The sequence below is a fragment of the Cyanistes caeruleus genome, chromosome 3, assembly GCF_971803275.1.
Source record: "Cyanistes caeruleus chromosome 3, bCyaCae1.hap1.1, whole genome shotgun sequence".
NCBI lineage: Eukaryota > Metazoa > Chordata > Aves > Passeriformes > Paridae > Cyanistes > Cyanistes caeruleus.
In genome coordinates, this window is record NC_141703.1 from 71,120,002 (window position 1) to 71,129,375 (window position 9,374).

Genomic DNA, 9,374 nt, shown 5'->3' on the forward strand with positions numbered 1-9,374 from the left:
TAAATTAAAACCAAGCCTGCTAGCTGCAGAATAATTAACATACCAAATGGGGTTTTGCTTTCGGAGAGAGGATTTTGCTTCTGAAGGTCACCTTCTTCTGAAGGAGCCAAGAACACATTCTGCTGCAACACTCTCTGCAGCAAATGCAGAGATTTCGTCCTGTAAACCAAGCACTTCTAGCAGAGCTTCCCTTCCTCTTGGTACGCTTAAATAATTGGACATGATGCTCCAATACTTTAAAGCAGGGACAAGGAAGAGGATGAGGGTTCAATAATTGCGTTTCATGGTATGAAAAGAAACTTTGCTCATTGGAGCCCCTTTTACATTTTATAAAGGAGATGGGGCAAGTCTGCAGTGTGTAAACAATGGGAAATGCTGTGCCCAGTTTTGTACCATGCATAGTTCAAGAGGAAAGCATGAAATAGAGAAGATCTAGCCTAGAGAATAACCAAGATATTCGCAACAAATTACCTATAAGGACAGATGAAAATCCTACTGCTGCCTAAAGAACAAAGTCATTTTTCCAATGACTTAGAGACTTCAGAAGCAAGAGACCTGGGGTTTTTGCGTCCAAAAATTACAACATAAATTCAAGTATTGCCTCATCTACTAGTCTTCTAGTCGTCTTGCAATGATAGGCTTTGTGTGGCTTAGTTTCTTAAATTGCTCTGTAACACGCTCCCATCCATGTGTTCCCGGAACCAATGACCTCCTCAAGGGGGGAAGAAATGGGCAATTGCCTTTGGTTTTTACTTGGAAGTTTAAAATTCAAGGAAAAAGGAAAAGGGTGATCTGTGGGCTAGCCTGATAACTTGCCTGAAAAAATAACACTAAGATATAAATTTTCCCATTTACCTTGATCAAATAATCAAGATAAAGGTTTTCTCTAGGAGAAAACCTCCTTTTTAAACCAGATGTGAATTCCGAAATTCGTGGAGCTTTTGCTGAGGGAGAGGTCAGGGATTTATGCCAGCCTTGGAATGGCTTTGGTCCTGCCCACCAGTGCTGCTGAGTGCACAGAGGTTGGGACAGCTGGTCCTTCCTTGCTCCTCTGAATCAGCGGGCCACTACATCCCTCCTGGAGCAGCTCTGTCCCCCAACACCCCAGGAGGGGTGAGTCAAGGGTAGGGAGATTCCCCCGCCAGGCACTGTGCACCCTGCCTGCTGCTGCCCACAGAGACCAACAGCAGGTCCCAGCAGCAGCAGTGGTGGAGGAAGCCCAAGGTTACCAAGTCATCCTGCTTGAGATGCTTGACTTTTGGTTCAGGCCAATCTAGAAGTAAACATATCTTATTTTCTTGTTATTTTCACTCTCTGTGGTGTTCACAATGTTGTTTCCATCCTATTTATTCCTACAGCAGGCTATAACTTCAATAATACATCCTAACTGGCTATTGGAGACAAAGCAGTGAATAAACATGACCTTAGCGAGAGGAACCTCTACAAAAATTATTAATTCGTGTCTGTGATGAGGAGAGCTGTGCCAAAGAGGAAAACCTCAAGGCTATCCTACTTCCTCTCACTATTAAGCCTGTGTCAGTTGTACTGATCATGCAGATTTTGTTTTCCTCCAAGCCCTGGCTTAGCCCTAAACTCACTTATATGAAGACCAGTTAGGAACCAATTGCCTGTATCTTAAGTAGCTGCCTGTGGTCAAGTGAGAATTTTGCAGAGAAGGAACACAGACATCTCCTGGTGCCAGACATGGCCCTTGCTCAGCAAACACCTTTGTTAGCACCACAGCCCAGCACACACCTTAGCAGACCAGGCTCTGCAGCGCTCATTCACATCAACAGTGAGGTTGTTCCAGTCCCAAGTACATGGAGGAAGAGTTTCCCAGCACCAAACCCTCTTCTGGTCTGAATCCTTTTAGCACCATTTAAATTATGGAACTAATCCTTGAGATGGATTGCTCACTAAAGGTGTGTGACCTTTTTATTATCTTCTAAAGTTGCTAGGATGCATCAGTCAGCTGGAAAGTAGGGAGAGTGTGCTTGGGGGAAAAGGGGCAGCACACAGGCAAAGCAGGGGGAAGAAACAGAAACATTTGTACTTCTGTGTTATTACGTTTTCAGACTGTGCTAATTTCCCCCTAGCAAACCTCCTTGCTCCCCTGCTTAGATGAATCCTGTTTTCAACACATCTCTCTGCTGCCTCTCCCTCTTCTCCACAGACATGGCTTCCCTGTTTCAGAGAGACTTTCCCTGCAGCACCAACAAGTTCCTCAGCCCGTCTGAGTGAGCTCTTTACCTCGGTGGAAGTTATAACTCTGGAACTGGGCAGCAGCAGCTGAGGGGAAGTTTAAGGGGGCTCTGCAGCAGGTGTGGAGATAAGCAATTCTACTGTGCATTAGAGGCCTCGCACACCCACGTAACAGCTGAAAATGGTCTCCAAGACTATGTTCCTGTGAACAAATCACATTTTCCACTAAGAAAGAAATGTATGTTCAGCTGCACACAACTTCATGAACTGTGGAACACTTACCTATGATCACAACTGAAAATATGACTACAAGTAACACAGCTTTGACTTCAAAATTTCAACTCAAGAGTATGTTGGCTGATTTTTAATTGTTTATTTAAGCAGTACAAGAGAGGAAGTGGAGACAAAGAGGTTCACTTGTACTGTCAAGCCTGTTGTTCATCTAGTTTTGGGTTAAGATGTTAAGATGTCACAACCATCAAATTTATATAGCAAAGACAGTCATTGACAACTGAGATCAGAACTTTGCTTGTTTTCCAAGGTTCTGCTACAGAACAGTGGGGATATTCCTGGGATCCTACCTTAATCTAACCAAGTAGGCCGGTTTTTGTTAGAGAGAAGGAAGGCTATGAGATGCTTCTAGTGGAGTACCTGTGTGTATGTACTCACAGACAGTCCAGAAGGAAAACACCAGTCTGCTTGGAATGGCCTTCTGGCATACACCAGCAGTGCATTTTTCAGATAGATAATAAGGCCATAAAAATAGAAACATTAATTAGGTGCATGGAATATGGGCTGAGGTGGGAAAGATAAGAGGTGCAAATTCTACTGAAGTCAAGTATGAACTCTTTCATGTGGTCTTGGAACAAGGAAGGTAGTCTCTTGCTGAGGGAACTGCTTTTGCAGTACAATAAACCAAAAGACAACAGCTTTCTTTCTACACCAAGCAGCAGCCCAGCAGGCACATTGTTACAGAGGTTGGAAAAAGCAGGGGACATTCCACTTGGAAGAGAGCAGGCTGATCTCAAGTAACAGGAAACGTCAGTGCCTGTGGTAGTGTGTAACACCATCCCCTTAGCAGAGCATTCACGGAGTTCACTGCACAGCAACTTCATGGACATCGACAAAAGCTGATGCTAAAATGACAGGTAGTATCAATTGGAAAGTAATGGGACATTAGAGAATCCCAGAAAGAAAGTTAAGAGTATGGAAATCTGTTGAGAGGGATCTTAGCATGAGCAAGTTCACATTAGCCTCCTTCAAACACACTTGAAATAAGAGATAACATTCAGTTTTCTTTCACTGTTTCTTCCAAATTTTTAAAGGGTAAAGATTGACTTGACTGGAAATGAGAATACACTGGACCCAATCACAATTACAAAATACATGTTTCATTGATAGTATCGACCTCAATACCCAAATACCACAAAATTATCTTAGGAATATTAAGGTGATAGGAAGAAGCAGCTGAAAAATATGGGAAGAGTGAGAGTTTTATCAGAAAGGAGAGCGAATACAAGAGAGCACATAATGCAGCAGGCCATTTGGGAGTGCATTGTAGAGGCCAAAAGAACTGCTTTCCTCTGAAGGACAGTAGGATGGACTGGAGCCAGTGAGGAAAATATCCTTCATGGAACTGAGGATCTGTACCTAATTTTCATTCTTCAGAGAACAGTTCAGGTCTTACAACAAAAGGGATTGACAAACAAACTGTGTGTCTTTTACACACATGTCAAGTCATTATGATTCAATGAGTTGCCAATACAGAGTAATACAAAGTGGCTGATCAAGAGATTTCAAGTTAATGAGGTGATGTCTACAATGTACTTTAGATGTTAAATGATCTTAATGGATAATAAACAAAGGCTTGCCCAGAACACTTAGTGAAAGGAGAAATGGAATGGATACACCATATCCAAATAAACTGACATAGTATATTGAACACCCTTTTAATGATCATACTAGGGACACAGTGAGGTAAAGACCCAAACCATCCTGAACAGGAAGATATAAGCACGGATTCCATCTGGAATCAAACCAAATAATGTATCAAAGATGAAAATGCATAGAGAATGGTTTACCAGCAAGTCTTCTGCTTCCCTGGAATGAAGATAAAATGGACCCACCAGGCAGGTTCTTTGTGAAGGTTTTTGAAATTAACTACAGTCCAAGAATTAAAAAGATGGATTGTGGTAGGGAGAAGAGAAGAATTAAAATAAGAGTCCTACCTGAGAAGTTACTGCCTCACCTGTCAAAACATTAGAGATTTAGAAAATAAAATTGGCTTAATCGAAGTCAGAGATAATAATTTGACTGCAACTACTTCAGTCTGTGGACATTCATAACAAGCATAAAGATTTCCAAAAAGCAATAGAAATCATGCTATATAAGAAATAAAAAAGAAAGAAGTATGCATTCAAGAGATCAGCTGTGAGGGAGTATTTCAAGACACTGTTTCAATGTTTACATCTGCTCCCTCAACAAGGGTAGAAATAACAATAATAATTTTAACTAAAGCTACTCTTTGCAGGGACAGGAGGGAGGTTGTCAATAAAATGAATGAGTTCCAGCATTTCAGAAATGCTCTTTTCACCTAGACTGACTGCCTCCAACAGTAAGATATACAAAAATCCAGACTCTCTGGACATGGAAAAAATATCTACAGGGCATATTTTGCATATCACCATAATTTGATGGCCTGTGATTTCTCAAGAAAACAGAAATGTGAGAAACATTTTGACAGTTCAGTCTAATTCCAGAATTCTTTTGACTATGTAGTTGCTACTTGTGAGTGGTGCACATAAAAATAATTTCCCTCAACCTAAAGAAAAAGGGGTTGGGTTTTCGTGGTTTTTTGTTGCTTGTTGTTTGTTTGTTTGTTTGTTTGTTTTGCTATGAAGTGAAATCCCTTTTGCATCACTAAACAATATAAAGCTAAAATTTAGTTTATCCACAGCTCTCTGTAACAGGATCTTTGTGAGTGGGTGTTTAAGTAACAGATGTGGGTTTGATGTGGCATGAATTGAGGATCATTTGGAAAGATTTCTTCCATGATAACTACAACATACTAAGTATTAAAGTACAATTAATGTTGTTGCCCTCCATGTAACAGATATGGTAAGAAAATGTGATCCTATGGACTGTAACAACTACTCTGAGCACAAGAGCAGCATCTTTGCATGTGATGGTCTATCCTAACCCAGAATCACATGGCCATTTTCCTGCCCCAGGGTTCAGACCAGAGTAACTCTGAAAAATTATACAAAGGCAGCTGGACTTCAGAAATCATGAATGAAAAAATAGAAGAATCATTTTCATTATCATTGGGTAGAAGAAAACACACACGCAAGCTATAAAAAATAGAAAACCATGAGGGAAAACAAATAAAAAGACTGGGTCTTAAAAACTACTTTGCAGATGGAACTTGGTTATTATTCTCACTTGAAATTTCCAGAGCACCAATGAATATTTTCTACTTTCAAACTTCTGCCATCTGACCTGGCAAGACACCTTCACAATAGCAATTTTTGTTACTAATCACTGACTTTCTTTCTGGATAAATTTTTTGAGACCTGAATTTAAGATGCCAATTATTCATGACCTGCATACTTCAATGCCAAAGTGTTCAGCAACAAACTCTAGGGCAGGCTGTTCCAGCTTCTTGACAAGAGGAGATAAGTTTTTACTACTGGTACTTACTTGGGGGCCAGATGGGAAAACCACTTTATAGTGTTATGGAAAGGTGAAAGATAACAAAAAATCAGGACAGAACTGATTTGTGAACAACTCATGGAGAGCTCTAACAGCTTAAGAACGGAGATAAAATTTTGAAAAAATGATGTTTTCTGACATAATTTTCTGGCTTTTTCAAATCAGTAAACAATGGGCTGTGTGGAATAAAATATTAAGGATTATGTGGTTGGTTACTTCTTTCCCCAGTTTGCCTATAAATACGGCTGCCTGCACACAGCAGCTTCATGAGCAGAAGGCTGAGTTTCCAAGATTTTCATCAAAATTTCAAAGAATCTGGAACCTCTCAATTTCTCCAAAATGAACTGCAGTTGTAAGGAGCCTGGTCACATCTCGAGGTTTGCCAGCATACCTCATGGGGACCTTGTGAGAATTCACTAGGTGGGACAGTAGTTCATACAAAAAAGGGTATTCAGCATGGCTCACAGCCCATCCATTTCTATTCCTATAATCAGGAGCAACAGAGCTGAACCTTACAGTCGCTTCTTTACTTGGTACGAGAGGCAGAGCAAAGCATAAGCTAGGGACTGTGAAAGACATGTTGCAGAAGCATCTTCTCTTACCTCCTGCAATATTCTGTTTACAAAGAAACTGCCTCAGAAGCATCTTTTCAACTCCCTCTTCTTTGCATATTTATTAAACTCACATCTTATTTTCAGGGGCACAACAGAAATGCTTGATTTTTTTTACGCCAGAGTCTCATCTCCAGCCTCCACATCGTATACCCTATCATTTTTGAAAGACAGTCTTTTTTTTCCAACCAGTTGGCAGGCAGTTTGAGTCCTGCACTGATTGATAGAAACCTCAGGCAATTTTCCTAGGATTATTCTGTTTCCACTCTGCACTGCCCAGATCTGCCAGGTTTCATTCACCCCACTTACGTTTGGGAGTGCTGCCTTACACGTTACCAAATGCAGCTCCACACCAGCCCATGCTATAACACTTGTCTGGATCTCCATCATCTTTTGGGACATACTGCTTGTCCAGACAGATCTGCTTCAGGTGAAATGCTAATACAATTCTTGCCAAAAAGGTATCTCCCTGTTTTTTTCCAAATTAGCAAAAAGGCATAGAAAATATTGATGATTCTTGTCTTCCTGGAATATTCTCATACTCTCTCTAGGAACAAGCAAGGACACCTCTTTGCCATCCCATTTTTACACATGTGCACAAGGGACATCAAGCAAATAATACCAATTTTCAAAATTCTATAGCAATATATTTATACAAATTACAGAATTCTGTATGTATTTACACACCATTACAGAATATGAAGTAAATAACACCAATTGTTCTTTCCTTTTCCCCTCAGACTTTTCTCCAAGTCAGTTTTAGTGCTCGAGAAAGGTGCCAGATGGACAGCACTAGAAAGTGAAGACTTCTGTTTGTGCACAGCACAGGAGGAGAGGCACAGCAAGCCTCCCTGCTTTGCCGTGTCAGCTCTCTGCAGCCCTGTTTTAGCAGGATCACAAAAGGAGCAGGAGGGCATCCGTGCCCCTGCACACCTTGGCAAAAGAGCCCAGCAGCGCCCAGGTGACAATGGTTTTGCCCATCTCTCACCAGAAAACAAACAGAAATAGCTCAATTTACACAAGGGATTGAACAGAATCTGTTGTTCACTACCCGAAACAGGCCAAATTTGGCCCAGTGAACCTGCAGGGAGTGGCAAACTGCCAGCTCCTGCGCCTTCCAGTCTTGCAATAATGCCTAAGTTAAATTACATGTTTCTATATGTACATAAAGTCAGTATTTACACACCATTGTGGGTTATTTGAGTAAATCGGTTACAGTTTATTTAGAAGGACTGCCATAAACTCATAACATTTTTCTCGAGTTTAATCCTTTCTTTAGAAAAATACAAAAAAAAAAAAATTAAATAAAGCATGTTAACTAGTAGTAATGATTAGGCTATGACTAAAAATCCAAGTCAATTTAACATTAAGACTTTAACTGTGGCCTAGTATTGTGGCCTCGACTCAAGAGTCTTTTTAACCTTTGCAAATAATTTCCTGGTGTATGCCAGATTTACTGAAACAGCAGGGAGTTGCAACCTCCCTTCCTCATGGTGGGGTTGATCTATTTAACACAGAACACTGAGCCCTGGTCCTGCCCAGAAACACCTTTCCTTCCCCTACGGTCTTTGCGTCACCCACACGAAGGATCCAGCACCCAACTGACCCACTGAACTATCCTCAGTCCCAAAGGGTGGGAGACAAAGGCATGGGCTGCAGCAGAAGGCTGTAAATTCCCAGGCAGTAACAGCCCCTAGACAAGTACCTTAAAAACCAACTAATGTAATTGACAGACCTTTACCATTCCTAAACAATTACAACAGAACACCATGTTATGTTTAAGATTACCGATATCGCCGGTTGAGACATGGCTCCTCCTACCTGCTTCAGCACAGAAAGGGAAGGTTTGTTCAGGACACCAAGCCAGAGGCCATTCCAGAACAGAAATAAGTTTTGAATTATATAAATCAGGTGAACAAGAGTGCTTTAGAGCAAAAATTTCTTAATTACAAGTAGGCTACAACTTTTTACATCACTTCTCCAACGGAACCCCCGTGCGCATGCAGACAGCCAGGGTGTCAGGACCAGCCCTGCTCCCAACATATCCAATGGTGAGGGCTACACTCAGCTTAATGGCACTGGGTTCAAATCCTAAGGGATAAAACAACTACAGAATGCATTTGTCATATGGATCTTAGCATGGTTTTTGTCTTTTTTCCCTTTTCTTCAGAGTACTAGGGGAAAAAAAGCCTCTTCCTGAGGGTCACTTTCCAAATGGTAACTGCTAATCAATGTGTTTGTGTGCTTATCATAAAATGCTACATACCCTTAAATATTACGTACTGTTTCCTCGCTTTGGGTTTATGAATATTTGAACATACTTTAGGAAAAACAATAAAAATAAGTCTAATACTGTCCCCCTCATTGTCATTATTGATAGAGATTTATTAGTTTCATTTTGCAAGTTTTACTTTAGGAAGGGTGCTAATATCATGTATTATGACAGTTCACACTGAAAGCAATTTTCCATAAAAGGTATTACAATGACCCCTATGGAACTTGTATAATTTCATAGTAGATAGTCGAGTGCACAAATAAACATGTTTACAAGAGTGATCCTGTTAACCTGGTTCTTGCCCTCTGAAATATTTATGTGTTCTTTGTGGAATCTTAAAATTAGTATAATTGTTGTTGGTATTACTTATGTTGTTTCTGGCATTCTCTTTAGGAAAAAAAAAAATAGCATATTTATCATTTAGCTTTGGTATAATCTGCAATAGGTTTTAACAAGTAGAATATATTCCAACCCCTATATTTTCCACAGCTGTGAAATTTACAATGATGTAAGAAGTCACTTTATCAGAGAGGAAATATTACAGACACATAAAAAAAAGTTGAAGACCCAGTTTT